The sequence below is a fragment of the Colobus angolensis genome, unplaced genomic scaffold (assembly GCF_000951035.1).
Source record: "Colobus angolensis palliatus isolate OR3802 unplaced genomic scaffold, Cang.pa_1.0 Scaffold182, whole genome shotgun sequence".
NCBI lineage: Eukaryota > Metazoa > Chordata > Mammalia > Primates > Cercopithecidae > Colobus > Colobus angolensis.
This window is the reverse complement of record NW_012114955.1, coordinates 3,798,659-3,815,016: the sequence shown is the minus strand read 5'-3', so window position 1 is coordinate 3,815,016 and position 16,358 is coordinate 3,798,659. Positions and strand designations below refer to the sequence as shown.

Genomic DNA, 16,358 nt, shown 5'->3' with positions numbered 1-16,358 from the left:
CTCCTGCCTCAGCCTCCCGAGTAGCTGGGACTACAGGCGCCCGCCACCTCGCCTGGCTAGTTTTTTGTATTTTTTAGTGGAGACGGGTTTCCCCGTGTTAGCCAGGATGGTCTCGATCGCCTGACCTAGTGATCCGCCTGTCTCGGCCTCCCAAAGTGCTGGGATTACAGGCTTGAGCCACCGCGCCCGGCCGGCACTGTGCCCAGCTGAGTTATTCTTTAAAAAAATTTTTTAAATGTTAGATTCAATGATTTGTTATATAGGTAAATTGCATTTTGTAGGGGTTTATTGTACAGATCATATCATCACCCAGATAATACACATAGTACCCAATAGGTAGTTCTTCTGTTATCTCCCTTCTCCCACCCTCCACACTCCAGTAGGTCGTCCTGTCTGCCGTTCTCTTTTTTGTGTCTATGTGTACTCACACTTATAAGTGAGAACATAAGGTATTTAGTTTTCTGTTCCTATGTTATTAATAGTTCGCTTAGTACTATGGCCTCTAGCTCCATCCAGATTGCTGCAAAGGACATGATCTTATTTTTGTTTTATGGCTGCATAGTATTCCATAGTGTAGATGTACCACATTTTCTTTATTCAGTTTACCATTGATGGGCATTTAGCTTGATTCCATGACTTTGCTATTGTGAACAGTGCTTCAGTGAACATATGCGTGCATGTGTCTTTATGGCAGAATGATTTATATTCCTTTGAGTATACACCCAATAATGGAATTGCTGGGTGGAATGGTACTTCTGTTCTCAGTTCTTTGAGAAATCACCACACTGCTTTCCACCATGGGTGAACTAATTTACATTCCCACCAGCAATGTATAAGTGTTCCCTTTTCTCTACAACCTCACCAGCATGTTATTTTTTGACTTTTTAATAGTAGCCATTCTGACTGCTGTGAGATGGGGTCTCATTGTGGTTTTGATTTGCATTTCTCTAATCATTAGTGAGGCTGAGCATTTTTTCATATGCTTATTGGCTACATGTGGGTCTTCTTTTAAAAAGTGTCTGTTCATTTCCTTTGCCCACTTTTTTATGGGGCTGGCTGTTTTTTGCTTGTTAATTTGTTTAAATTTCTTACAGATTGTTGATATTAGACCTTTGTTGGATGCATAGTTGGCAAACACTTTCTCTCATTCTATAGGTTGTCTACTCGGTTGATAGTTTCTTTTGCTGTGCAGAAGCTATTTAGTTTAATTAGATCCCATTTGTCAATTTTTGTTTTTGTTGCAAAATTGCTTTTGGCATCTTTGTCACAAAATTTTTGCCAGGGCCTATGTCCAAAATGGTATTTACTAGGTTATCTTCCAGGATTTTTATAGTTTTATGTTTTACATTTAAATCTCTAATCCATCTTGAGTTGATTTTTATATACAGTATAAAGAAGGAGTCCAGCTTCAGTCTTCTGCATATGGCTAGCCAGCTATCCCAGCACCATTTATTGAACAGGGAATCCTTTTCCCGTTGCTTGTTGTTGTTGACTTTGTCAAACATCAGATGGTTGTAGATGTGCAGCTTTCTAGGCTGTCTATTCTGTTCCATTGGTCTATGTGTCTGTTTTTGTACCAGTACCATGCTATTTTGGTGACTGTAGCCCTCTCTATTCTGTTCCACTCATCCATGTGTCTGTTTTTGTATCAGTACCATGCTGTTTTGGTTACAGGTAAGGTGATGCCTCCAGCTTTGTTCTTTTTGCATAGGATTGCCCTGGCTAGTCAAGCTCTTTTGTGGTTCCATATGCATTTTAGAAGCTTTTTCTAATTCTGTGAAGAAGGATAGGAATAGCATTGAATCTGTAAATTGCTCTGGGCAGTGTGGCCATTTTAATGGTATTGATTTTTTCTATCCATGAGCATGGAATGTTTTTCCATTTGTTTGTGTTATCTCTGATTTCTTTGATCAGTGTTTTATAATTCTCATTGTAGTCGTCTCCCTGGCTAGCTGTATTCCTAGGTATTTTATTCTTTTTGTGGCTATAGTGAATGGGATTGCTTTTTTTTTTTTTTTTTTCTGAGATGGAGTCTTGCTCTGTCCCCCAGGCTGGAGTGCAGTGGCGCAATCTCGGCTTACTGCAAGCTCCGCCTCCTGGGTTTACGCCATTCTGCTGCCTCAGCCTCCTGAGTAGCTGGGACTACAGGTGCCCGCCACCTCGCATGGCTAATTTTTTGTATTTTTTTAGTAGAGACGGGGTTTCACTGTATTAGCCAGGATGGTCTCGATCTCCTGACCTCGTGATCCGTCCGCCTCGGCCTCCCAAAGTGCTGGGATTACAGGCGTGAGCCACGTGCCCGGCCGGGATTGCTTTCTTGATTTGGCTCTCAGCTTGGATGTTGGAGTATAAAAATGCTGCTGACTTTTCTTTGAGAGGCTGAGGTGGGCGGATTGCTTGAGCTCAGGAGTTTGAGACCAGCCTGGGCAACACAGTGAAACCCCATTTCCACTAAAATACAAAAAAAATTAGGCAACCATGGCGTGTGCTTGTAGTCCCAGCTATTTGGGAGACTGGGGCAGGAGAATTGCTTGAACTTGGGAGGCAGAGGTTGCAGTGAGCTGAGATCGTGCCACTGCACTCTAGCCTGGGCGACAGAGTGAGACTTCGTCTCTGAAAAAAAAAAAAATGCTGCCGATTTTTTTACATTGTTTTGTATCTTGAAACTTTGCTGAGGTTGTTTATCATATCTAGAGATCTAGGAACTTTTGGGCAGACACTATGGGGTCTAATAGGTATAGAATCATATTGTCTGCAAAGAGCAATAATTTGACTTTCTCTCTTCCTATTTGAATGCCTTTTATTTCTTTCTCTTGCCTGACTGCTCTGGCTCGGACTTCCAGGAGTCATTCTTAATGAGTGTAGAGTTTCTGTTTGGAATAATGAAAAAGTTCTGGAAGTAATGGTGATGCTTTCACAATATTGTGAATTTACTTAATGCTATCAAATTGTACACAAGAATGATTAAAATGATAAATTTTACATTATATATACACTTTACCACAATAAAAAAACATTTGGGGGACAAAAGGGGGCATTTTTAATGTAGATGAGTACTGATTCTCCTGAGTTATGTGAATCTTATTAAAGCTTGATAATGAAATTGTTTAGCTAACAAAAATATGCTTATGCTTTAGAGGTGAATGTTAAAGTATTTAGGGGTGATATATTAATGTATGCATACATATCTACAGATATGTATACACATACTATTTTACCTCAGAAAAAGGACAAGAAAAAGGAAAGATGAAGAATATATGGCAAACTTTTAGCAATTATTTGATCTAGGAGACAGATATTGGGTATCCATTATACTATTCTGTTCTGTCTCCTTTTCTGAGTACACTGGGTTTATGCAAGAAAGAGGGAACTGTGAACAAATCCCTCTGTACAATCTAGCCTGTGAATAGAATTCTTAACTGGCCACATGAGTTTCCCAGAGGTGATGCACTGTGGAAGGCCAGACTTTCTAACAGTAAGAAGAGGGGTGCACAGGATGAGTGGTCATAGCCATGTAAATCTGATGAAGGCATCACGTATATGTGTTTTTTAAAAATCCAAAAAGAAAGTTCACAAGAGTGGAGAAGAAGTTTCAACCCAAAGCCGGAGTGCAGGCAGTCCGTACAGAGAACCATTGCATCCAGCTAGAACCGGCTCCCCTGTTACCCTCATATCCTCCCTTGAGGTTTAAGCTGCTTAATCACACTGAAAGGCCAGCCCGTTGCATTTCTGGGAGCTAAAAAGAGGGAAAAGGGACTATTTTCATCAAAGGCACCCTGTAAATCATTTCCCTTTTTACAAATCAATACAACAGAAAGCAGGTCACTAGGTTGTATCTCCTCTAGATGGTTATGAAATTCATCTCCATCCTTACTCTTTCATGAATAGATATTTAGTATATTCTGACTGGAAGTGACCTCATAAAAGAAGGGAAGAAGAGGGAAAATATAACGACACAAGGCACTAATAAAGAAAAAGCTCTGGGAATGTAAATGGATGGCTTCCCCTACCCAAAATATCTGATAACAGCTGCAAAGCACTTCATTTACACCAACAATTGTAACCTTGCTTTAAAACATAAATTGCTTTAATAATTCTGCAGTTTCTTTCCTGGTTTAAAATCTTACTTGGAAATATTGAAATGTACAGTGTCCTGCTTTCCTCTAATGGGTCTTTGATTTGCAAGGAACTGTAAAGCATTCTTATTCACCGAGGCATTCTACTCAGGTTTGCTTTGACCCTATCTTTTTCACTACTTCCATCTCTGTGTCTCCGTCAGGAATCTTCCTCCAGCAACAGAGCATCTCAGGAGAGAAACGTCTACTCTTTTCTCTACCCACTCTTTCCAGTTCTGCAAGAGGAGACAATAAATACTATCTGATTGCAGGCAAAGGGCCAGGTTTACAGTGAGTACAGTCACTGAATGTTAAAAGATTACACACGTGGAACTTTCTCTGTGGTGTTGTCCCCTCGAAAAAAAAAAGGAGCTTTTTTTTTTTAAATTTTTTTTGAGACAGAGTCTCACTCTGTCACCCAGGCTGGAGTGCAGCGGCATGATCATGGCTCACTGCAGCCTTGACCTCCTATGCTCAAGCAATCCTCCTGCCTCAGCCTCCTAAGTAGCTGGGACTACAGGCACACACCACCACGCCCAGCTAATTTTAAAATGTTTTTGTAGATATGGGGTCTCACTATGTTGTCCAGGCTGGTCTCAAACTCCTGCACTCAAGTGATCCTCCCACCTTGGCCTCCCAAAGTGTTGGGAGTACAGGTATAAGCCACCACACCCGGTCTTTGCTTTTTTGATGCTGAAATAACAAACTGAGCATCCACGACTTTTTCCCCATGTGGGAGAAAGGAGATCGCCTCTCCTCCCCTCCCTTGCCCTTTTCTCCCTTCCCCTTCCCTCCCTTTTCCTTTCCTTACTCCTTTTAGTTAGCCTCAGTGTTAAGAGGACATTTCTCTGAAATGGGATAAAGTTTAGCCATTTGGTTTTCATTTGTTCTCCCAAATGTACTTGGTTGCTCTCCTATCCTCACACCCTGTGAAGTGTGATAAAATTGCAAGATTCAGGTTTGGGGACCTAGGGCAAAGAAAAATGCCCCATAAATCTTCATTCTTGGTTATGAGGTCTAGGCCAGCTTACCAGACAGCTCACATTTCCGTTTTAGGCACAACTTAAGTTTGGGCTTCCCATAAGTTTTGGTATGTTTTGCTTTCATTTTCATTTATTTTAAAGTATTTTGTAATTTCTTCTTCGACCTATTGTTTATTTAGGAATGTGTCATTTAATTTCTGCACATGTTAATTTATCACACGTGTCTTATTGATTCTGATTTTAGGTCACTGTGGTCAGAAGTCATGCTTTATATAATTTCAAATCGTTTAAATGTATTAAGGCATGTTCTATGATCTAGAATGAGTATATCCTAGAGAACAGTCCATATTCAGTTGAGAAGAGTATGGACTGTGCTGTTGTTGGTTGGAGCATTTTGTAGATACTTGTTAAATCTTGCTAGTCTACAGTGTTGTTACAAGGCCAGCAATACATTGTTATAATTATTACTTAATATGATTTTATGTGTTTTAAAGATGAGGAGAAAATAAAGCAAGTATATATGTATACAGCTTATATAAAGGTTATACTAACCTTTTATTTTAATTGTATTTTTTATTTTAGATTCATGGGATACATGCACAGGTTTGTTACATGGATATATTGTGTGATGCTGAGGTTTGAGCTTCAAATGATCCCATCACCCAAGGAGTGAACATAGTATCTGATAGGTAGTTTTTCAACCGTTTTTAGCCCTCCTCCCTCCCGCCCTCCCTCCACCCTTCTGGAGTCCCTGTGTCTATTATTTCCATATTTGTGTCTAGTGGTTAGCGCCTACTTATAAGTGAGAATATGCAGCATTTGGTTTTCTGTTTCTGCATTAATTCACTTAGGATAATGGGCTCCAGTAGCACCCAAGTTGCTGCAAAGGACATGATTTCATTGTTTTTTCATAGCTGTACCAACTTTCTTATTTACCATTTCTAGTTCTCTTCGTTTGTTCCTGTGCAATCAAGTTACCATCTCATGTCATTTCTTACTCTAATGTAGCTTTGCTCCCACCCACCTCATTATGCTGTCATTGCCAAATATTTTTTATACAGCTGCTTTTAAAATAATTTAAGAGAAAAAATGAGAAAGAAGATGCATACATAGTGTCTTTTAAAATTATGTAATTACATTTACTAGTCCTTTTTGTTCTTCTATGTGGGTTTGAGTTACTGACTGGGGTCACTTGAATTCCACCTGAAGAACCTGTTTCTTGCAAAGTCAGTAATCTAGCAATAAATTATCTCAGATTTTGTTTATCTTGGAATGCCTTTCTTTCACCTGTGGTTTTGAAATGTGGTTTTTCTGGTATAAAACTAGTAGACAGGCTGGGAATGGTGGCTCACATCTGTAATCCCAGCACTTTGGGAGGCTAAGGTGGGTGGATCACCTGAGGTCAGGAGTTTGAGACCAGCCTGGGCAACATGGTGAAACCCTGTCTCTACTAAAAATACAAAAATTAGCCGGGTGTGGTGGTACACGCCTGTAGTCCCAGCTACTTGGGAGGCTGAGGCAGGAGAATCACTTGAACCCAGGAGGTGAAGGTTGCAGTGAGCTAAGATCATGTCACTGCACTCCAGCCTGGGCAACAGAGCGAGACTCCATCTGAAGAAATAAATAAATAGACAGACAGACAGACAGACAGATAGATAGACAACAACTAGTTCACAGGCTTTAAAAATTTTCCTTTCAGCATTTTGAATATTCCATCCCACTGCCTTCTGGCATCCATTATTCCTGGGGAAAAGTCAGATGTTAATCTTATTTGAATTTCCTTATACATTATGAGTTGTGTGTGTGTGTGTGTTTTGTGTTTTTTTCCTTGCTGCTTTTAAGATTTTCTCTTTATCTGTCTCTTTCAACATTTTTACTCTGATGTGTCTGGGTATGGTTCTCTTTGTGTTTATTGTACTTGGAGTTAGTTGAACTTCTTGGATGTGAAGATAACGGATTTCATCAAATTTTAGAAGTTGTTTGGGCACGGTGCTTCATACCTATAATCCCAGCACTTTGGGAGGCTGAGGCAGGAGGGTCACTTGAGGACAGGAATTTGCGACCACTTGGGAAACATAGTGAGACCCTGTCTCTAAAATAATTTTTTTTTTAAATTGTCCTGGGAAACATAGACCCTGTCTCTACAAAAAAAAAAAAAAATTTTTTTTTTAATTAGCCAGGTATGATGGCACATGCCTGTGCTCCCAGCTGCTCTGGAGGCTGAGGAAGGAGGATCTCTTGAGCCCACGAGGTTAAGATTGCAGTGAGCCATGATTGTGCCACTGCACTCCAGCCTGGGCAACAGAGTGAGAACTTCTTTCTAAAAAAAAAAAAAAATTAGCCATTGTTTCTTCAAAAATTTTTTCTGCTCCTCTCTCTCCTCCTCTTCTTCTGGTAACCCCATTATGCAGATGTTGATGTGCTTAATGGTATTTCACATTCCTCTGAGGCACTGTTCATATTTCTTCGTTCTTTTTTCTCTTTTCTTGAGATTAAATAATCTCTATCTTCAAATTTGTTGATTCTTTTGTATGCCAGTTCAAATCTACTATTGGGCCCCTCTAATTAATTTTTCTTTTTAGTTTTGCACTTTTTAATTCCAGAATTTCCATTAGGTTCTTTTTAAAAATATATATGTATTTCTTTATTGATTATCTCTATCTAATGAGGCATTGTCATCATCCCTTCCTTTACTTCCTTAAGCATGGTTTCCTTCAATTCTTTGAACATATAATAACTGCTTTAAATTCATTGTCTGCTAAGTCTGATATATGAGCCCTCAAGTAGTCTGTTGATTACTTTTCCCCCTCCTGTATGAATCACATCACATTTCCTGTTTCTGTGAATGTCTCATATTTTTGTCATTGTTGAAAACTTTATATAATATAGCAACCCTGAATACTGATACTTCCAACCCAGGACTTATTGTTGTTGTTTATTTCTCAAGTGACTTGGCTAGTTTATTTTAGTGAAGTCTGTTTTCCTGCAGTGTGAAATCTCCAATGTCACTCCTCAAAAGGTACAGGGTTGGTCATATGCACAGCCCCCTTGGGACAGCAATCATTTTAGCAAAGCTCTCTTTGACTGTCTCTTTCCCTGCTCTCTCTCTCTGTTAAGTTCTCTGCCTGTGTTGGTATAAGCCCTAGGTGTTAGGTTCCTCTAGTTGCTGGTCATTCTATTGTTTTCAACAATGCCCTAGGGTATAAATTGTTCCACATTATGTTCCAATTAAATTTAAGCATCTTTGCTGGTGTAGTTTTGAGGTTAGTCCTTGAGGTTTGTTCTGACCTCAGGATGGCTCTTCTTAGCTGTCTCTTTCCCTGGTTCTCCCTGGTAAACCAGCCTACAGTTTAGCTTGTTGCACACATTGAGCTACCAGCTTCTTCTTACTTGCTTTTCATTAAATTCGCCATTGTTTACAAGAACTCTCTGTAGCTTGAACTTCTTCATGCTTTGTTCTAAATAAAGCCAGTCCCTTTTGGAAGAGCTTCAGGCCTCTCTGTTCTCATCACCTGCCTCTTCTCTTGGACAGAATCTCTGAGACTCTGCTCTGGAACTGTGGCAGGGACAGTGACCCACTTCTCTTGGAGTGATAATTCTGTTTCATAAGCAGGGTACCAGGTGGGGGCAGTGGTCTCTGGTCTTCTGGACTTGTATCTCCCTTTGTGGAACCTCTGCCCTGAAAAAAATACTGGGGTGAGGACAATTGGAGCCCCAGTTTTATCAACCTACTGTATCTGGGGGAGAGCTTCTGCCCTATAGGTAGGGGCTCATTGGAGGAATGGAATCACCCACCTCTTGGCTGCACTTGCCTGGAACTTAGCATCTGCAGCATGGAGCTGGGAGGATGAGAAATGCTGGTGGCCTGCCCCTCCCCAGGGAGATAATGTAGTCCTTGACTGGTATCTGGGAGGAGAGGGAGCTCTGTTCTTCCAACAGCCCCTCAGACTGGAGCTTCCATCGCACTGACCTAGTCGGGGTTGAGCAGGGAGGGAGGGAACAGTTTTTGGTTCAGAGGCCACGGAGTCCTAACTGTTCTTACCAGGATTTAGTAGATTTTCGTGAATAAATATTTCTTCATTTGTTGTATGCCCTTAGGACAATTTCCAGAGACGTCAAATGGTTGTCTTAAAAATAATTTTCACCAGTTATGGTTGTTTCATTGGGACTGGGTCTGTAGAGCTCCTCATACTACCATCCTGGAAATCATCTCCTAATAGGATCTTGATAACACTAAACTTTTTTGTGACTGCTAACATTTGTCTGAGCTCCTATCCAAGGTTTGGGTTCTGTTGAAAAATCAGTGTAATAGGAACACTAAATTGAAGGTGAATTTGAAGATAAAGGTGTTAATAGATTACCCTCTGTCCAAATAAAATCTCTGTAAGAGGTTCTAAGAACCATCCCCCTTGTGCATGCTACGAACAGAGCACCACAGACACTAATCAAAATAAAGCACTTGACCAGGAATCAGGAGACAAAACTTGCTACTTAGCTCTTTCTCTGGTTTTCTTGGTGATGCTAACTAAACCAGTCAGCCTCTTCTGAGCCCCAGTTCCCAGGAACAGTATATTGTGTTAAAATATTCATCTTGCCTGGGTTCGGTGGCTATAATCCCAGTACTTTGGGAGGCCAGGTGGATGGATCACGAGATCAGGAGATCGAGACCATCCTGGCTAACATGGTGGAACCCTGTCTCTACTAAAAATACAAAAAATTAGCCAGGCATGGTGACAGGCGCCTCTAGTCCTAGCTACTCAGGAGGCTGAGGCAGAAGAATCACTTGAACCCAGGAAGCAGAGGTTGCAGTGAGCCAAGATTGTGCCATTGCACTCCAGCCTGGGTGACGGAGCAAGACTCTGTCTCAAAAAAAAAAAAAGGAAAAGAAAAAAGTCGTTTCACTGTGATCCCCAAAACAAAGCATGTGGTTTACATTGTGTTTATGGTGGAGCCATTTTCATTAAATCAAGTCCACTGTTTTTCTCCCTGCCACTCTTCGCAGTGGACACCATGCATCTGTGAGGTATCTGTCTGGGTTTGGGGGCTATTGCTGCTTTGAATTTGTGAACTCTAGACTGAGCCTTGGCCTATATATAATTTGTGAAAGAAAAGGGAATAGGACATTTGGGATTTCAGGTTCTGATCTTCTGGTCATGGTCTACCATTTTAAACCAGAATTATGACTCATCTTCCTTAGGCACTGTTGTTTTTGGTTGCCTAAAATGAAGCTGGGGCTGGGAGTGGTGACTCATGCCTGTAGTCCCAGCACTTTGAGAGGCTGAGATGGGTGGATTGCTTGAGCCCAGGAGTTCAAGACCAACGTGGGCAACATGGCAAAACATCTCTACAAACTTCTCTATAAAAAATACAAAAATTTCTTGGGCGTGGTGGCATGTGCTTATAGTCCCAGCTACTTGGGAGGCTAAGGTGGGAAGATGGCTTGAGCCCAGGAGGACAAGGCTGCAGTGAGCCTTGTTCACACTATTGTACTCTAATCTGGGCAAGAGAGCAAGACTTTGTCTCAAAAAAAAAAAAAAAAAAAGTTGCTTCTTAGACAATTCACTTTACAATTATGCTTTACAATTATGCCGAACTAACTTTGGAGCAAAGTTTGCCTCCAGCAGGATCTTTATGAGGGCCTATGGCCCTGACTTCATTTTTACTGACCTTAATAAGCACTGCCATCAGCCACTTGAATACCTTGGAGATAGAGGTCAACAAGTCCCAACAGTCATTACAATGGTTAAAGTCAGTCACTTCCCAAAGACTAGGTCTTATAAGCTCATGTATAAGACGAGGACTTTGGCCAAAAACCCCTAGGTGTGAATTGAGACCAACTGACCAAAGTCAACCCAGTTTTCTTATGTGCAGCAACCAAAACATCACCCTGTCTGGCACACAGTGTTGCTGCAGCACAATAAGGTTGTTTAATATCTTTGGTGCTCAAAGGGGATTTATTGATTAATGATTATAGAGTTTTTGTTTTGGAAGATGGTAAAGTTTTGGAAATAGATAATGGTGATGGTGGTTACACAAGATTGTGAATATACTTGATGCCACTGAATTATACACTTTAAGAGGGTCAAAACGGTACACACACACACCACACACACACACATTTGGCGCCCCAATGAGGCTGGCTCTCTGTCCAGAACAGTCTTCAAATTGCTTAATAACAACATCTGATCTGAGGTTTCACCAGCATCTGAATTTTCTGAAGAGCTCTGCAGATTTTCAGTGTATTACTGTTACTAGCATGGCAAATGTAAAAAAAAAAAAAAAACTAGCTTCCCATACCTATACCTGTTTCTCCAGAAACCTGTTTCTTTACTCACACTTGGGAGTGATATGCAACAACTTGGAGTCCAGGGATATAGAAGGACTTACAATGGTGTATGTACATTTGGAGTTAGCCTGAGTCGGCATCTACTTCCCTGTGCCCTCATTAAGTGGTACCTAAAATAACTAGCAGGATCATTAAGTGGCTTACCCCAATCCTTCTCAATTGTTAGACTTAATCTAGAATTATGACGATACAACCCCCAATTAACTACAAATCGTTTTGAATATCCTTTTCTGATTGACTATGTCTTTTTCCTGTTTATCTGTTAGCCCGCCACAGCCTTGTGACCCAAGGCTTTGGAATGGATCAGCTCTCCTACTCACTCTCTCTGCGTACACCACATCTCCATGGAAACAGCTTGTCAGGTCCTGCTTGGCTGCAGGTACTAGAGACCTCTCATCTGCAGCCTCGGTCCTGCAAGATTCAGTCTTAACAAGCCAGCCCGTGTGTTAGGAGCCTCTTCCTCTCCAGCTAGTGGGATCTGGGATTGTCACTGAGCCTCCCTTGGGGGACACCTGGGGAGTCCTCAGCTCCACTGAGTTGCCTTGACCTGCCTCCACTAATATTCAGGCTGATGGAAGGGTTTCTTCCCTGGGTTCCTACTTCAGCCTGCACTCACTATCTCCTTCCAGCAAGCCTTCTCCTCCCATCATCTCCCCCACCCACCAAAGCTGAAGCCCCTCTGAGCTCTTCAGGCCCCACCTGTGGCTGACCGCCACACTCAGTTGGGGGCAACTCCTTTATATCTCTCACAGTCTTCTTTTTCTGCTTCCCTGTGGTCTCTGCTACAGGCTGGGCCCACGTTATTTCCTTCTTCAATTACTGCATGATTCTACAAAGTGGTCCTCGTAGTTCACGCTTGCTTTCTTTGCATCCAATCTTCGCATTAAACCACTGAGAAAACATCCTCAAAAGGCAGACCTGCCCCTGTCCTTCCCCGACAGAAAGTCAGTTAGTGGTTCCTGACCCCTCCAGATAGAATTCTGACCTACCAGCATGACAGGTAAGAGGACACTTATAATCTGAGCCATGCTCCCCCTCTCCAGCAGCATCTCCTGCCCCTTCCCCTGCATATTCTGACCTCAGCCACAACAGCCCCTTTTGCATCCCCAAGGAGCTACGTGTTCTCTCTAGTCTCTGTGGCTAGGCACTGCTGCCACTCTACCTGGAAGGCCTTTTCTCCTCCCTTTCTGTATAAGCCTTCCATGCATTCTCAGGGAAGTGCTCCTGACTCTCCAATTTGAGGTAAGTGCTCGTCTGAATTCTCCTAATGCTTCCTGTGCATGTCCCCTTTCTGCTTCTCTGCTAAACTGTCAATTCCTTGAGAACAAGGAATATACCAGCCTCCAACTCAATGCCTAGCAAGGTCAAATGTCTGTTGTATAAGTGAAAGAATGAAGAATGAGCCTCTGGAATAAACATGTCCCCACACAGTGATTATAAGTACATCCTTTACCAGAGACTTCTTTTGTCGGGTGCCAATCATCCTCCAGATTGCACCAGCTGTGAGTGTGACACTGCCAAGGCATTGCAACTTAGACTGCTGGCCTCCATCCTGGGGGGCACTTCTACAAATGGGTCAGTTGCCCCAGCTCAGCTCTGGCTATCCCTGGCTGCCTCAATTTTGTTAGTCACCGGGGAGATCCTTAATGACCTCATGTCTGAACCCATGTGGCCTCTATCAGCAGCTGGAGAGCCATTCCTAAGAGCTGAGATAGTGAGTCAGCCCTCATCTCACTGCCCAGGGAAGATTCCTTTCTCACTGGTTGCGTAACTTCACTCGGGCTATGTTTTCCTTAGTGGAGTCCAAGATTTGGAATCATTGTAAGAGGAGAAAATGGCAGGTAATCTCAGAAATGGATAAGAACAGTTATGTTTCTCCAGGAGAGGGTTTACTGGGGTGGGAGAAGGTGAGGAAAGTGGTAAGTGACCAGTGTTCATAGATAAGTAAGTCAATCAAAGGAAGACTTGAATGTATATAGATTCTTGTTCCCAGAGAATGCAATAAATTATCTGGGAAAGAAGCCAGGACAAGAGAGACCTCTCAGCAGAGGCAGGTACCCACCCACGTGGGTACATAGTGTGGTATTAAACAGCCTTCAGCCTTCATCCCTCTTCCATACACTTTTTCCGAAATCACCAACACAACTCTTCTCCAGAAATGAGAAACCAACCAACTTTTCACTGTGAACCTGGACGAGATGAGGGAAAAAAATGGATTTTGGAAAAAAAATGGAGAGAAAAAAAATGGATTTTGCTTCAGATTGAGTTCCCTTGCTACCAGTATAAGGTTTACACAGACAGGGAGGAAAGAGGACTCTAGGTAGAGGACGGAGCAACACAAAGGCACAATCTCACTTCCACCCCCTTTGCAGTAAGTAAGCAAAAGATCCATTAAATGAGAAAATGCATGTGAAAGCACTTAGCACAGTGCGTGGCAAATGGATGAGAGTCAATAATATTGACTTTTTTGTTGTTGCATCTATGCTCAGTATAAGAACCCATGAGACAGATTCGTTTGTGGAAAGAACAACCCCGGGTGCCAGCAGAGATGGGGGGTCACTATCTCTACCTGGCTGAGAGTTACATTTTTGCCAATAGAGACTCTTTCCTTTGACTCTATTAAAAACAAATACCAATTAGAGGCAAAACACTTATTTGCAAATGCAACAACACATTTGCTGAAGACAAAAATGTCCTCAACATTTCTATTTTACTATTAGTAGCTGATTATATTCTTTTTTTTTTTCCCCTCATATCTGTAATCCCAGCACTTTGGGAGGCTGAGGCAGGCAGATCACTTGAGCCCAGGAGTCTGAGACTAGCCTGGACAAAATAGGGAAGCTTCATCTCTACAAAATAAAACAAAAATAAATAAATAAATAAAAGTAATTAGCTGAGTGTAGTGGCACATGCCAGTAGTCTCAGCTTCTTGGGAAGCTGAGATGGGAGGACTGCTTGAACCCGAGAGTTCAAGGCTGCAGTGAGCCATGATGGTGCCACTGCACTCCAGCCTGGGTGACAGAGTGAGACCCTGTCTCAAACACACACACACACACACAAACAAAACAAAACAAAACAAAACAAAAAAGGCAGTAGCGGAGAGAAGTTGAAGGCATTAAACATCATAAATGGGGGAACTCTACAAATCCATTTCTTAAAGCTAAGACAAAAACCTGTCAGTTCAAATGGGAATACTACTAGTCTAATAACTTCTACTATAGAAATAAATAATTTTAACAGCTGTAGGGTTCTAACAGAGATGAGACAGCAAATGTGGAAACCAAGGAACAACCCAGTCATTTGCCTTGTACTGGGGCAGTTTTGATTGGACATTTAGGAGTGGTGGAAGATGGCATCTGTCGACAACTTAGAAGGTATAATTGTATTTTAGGAGGCAAAGTGAAACAGAATCACAAGCACCTTCACATATATAAAGCTCTCAGTAAGCTGGGCGCAGTGGCTCAGGCCTGTAATCCCAGCACTTTGGAAGGCCGAGGTGGGCAGATCACGAGGTCAGGAGTTCGAGACCAACCTGACCAACATGGTGAAACCCCATCTCTACTAAAAATACAAAAATTAGCCAGGCGTGATGGTGCACGCGCCTGTAATCCCAGCTAGTCAAGAGCCTGAGGCAGGAGAATCGCTTCAACCTGGAAAGCAGAGGTTGTAATGAGCTGAGATGGCACCACTGTACTTCAGCCAGGGCAACAGAGGAAGACTCCATCTCAAAAAGAAAAAAAAAAAAAAAGAAAGAAAGAAGAAAAGAAAAAGAAAAGCTCTCAGTGGGCAGCTTCCAACTCTGCTTCATGTATCTTAACACAATGAGAAGTTACAACTCAGAGTACTTGGAAGTGCTCAATAGTGCTTGTTTAATCAAAACAAACTAAAAACAGAACAAAACAAACTTGTAGTTGTCAACACCAGTTTGCCGTGTCCCACACTAGGTTTAAAAAAGTGATCAGATTAATACAGACTCTGAAAACAAGCTAACTATGCCCTACATCTGTACAGCACTACCACACACACACTTTCTTTCCACTCTCAACAGTGCCCTGAGATAAGTCTTCTTTACCCTCTCCATCTGCAGGTACAGAAAGAAACCACATCACAAGAAGCAAAGCGACTTGCTCAGATTAGCAAGATAGCCCTAGAATCTAAGATTCCAAAATCAAAATTTAATAGATAAAAGTCTAAAAACAGCCAAGCGCAGTGGCTCACACCTGTAATCCCAGCACTTTGGGAGGCTGAGGCAGGTAGATCACTCGAGGCCAGGAGTCCAGCCTGGGCAACATGGCAAAACCCCATCTCTACAAAAAATTAGTCAAAAAAAAAAAAAAAAAAGACTAAAATCACTTTATTGGAGGAAGGGGGATTTTGCTTAATATTGTAATAAAGAGCTGTTACAGCTCAATAATTAAAAGGCCAAGACTCCAATAGAAAAAATCAGCAAAGGACATGAACAAACAAATCATAAAAGGAGATCCCTGTAGCAATCAAAGAAATACTTTATTGTTAAACAGATTCTGCCTAAAATGTGGGTTTAGAGCTCTCTTGTAAGATGGCCCAGACTAGACTTCATAGTCCAGGGTGAAGTTTTATGGGCCCTTTTTCTTGTCTTAATCCCAAACCCGAATCTTCTCATTTTAACACCCCTGGCTGGGGGTGAAGACACAAGAAAGTCAAGCGCACTTGGAGGAATTGGTCGGCATTCCCTGGGCCTTGCAAGCAAACATCAGCAGCTGACCACGCAGGGTGTAGAGGGCAGCCTCATGGCGCCTATGGCCCCGGATGTTCTCCGATGACAAGTCAAGCCTCATCTATCTTTGTGCAGAGTGCCTGCAGGGTTGCTACTCAAAGTGTGGTCTGTGGGCTGGTGGCATGGACATCCCCAAGGAGATTACAGAAATGCAGTAT

The 16,358-nt window shown here is 42.0% G+C and overlaps 1 protein-coding gene across 1 annotated transcript in view; it reads right to left on the bottom strand.

Annotated features, from left to right (window-relative positions):
* Positions 1-16,358, bottom strand: part of MKLN1 (muskelin 1, intracellular mediator containing kelch motifs) — a 386,600-nt gene that overhangs the window by 225,788 nt on the left and 144,454 nt on the right. The window lies entirely within an intron of this gene.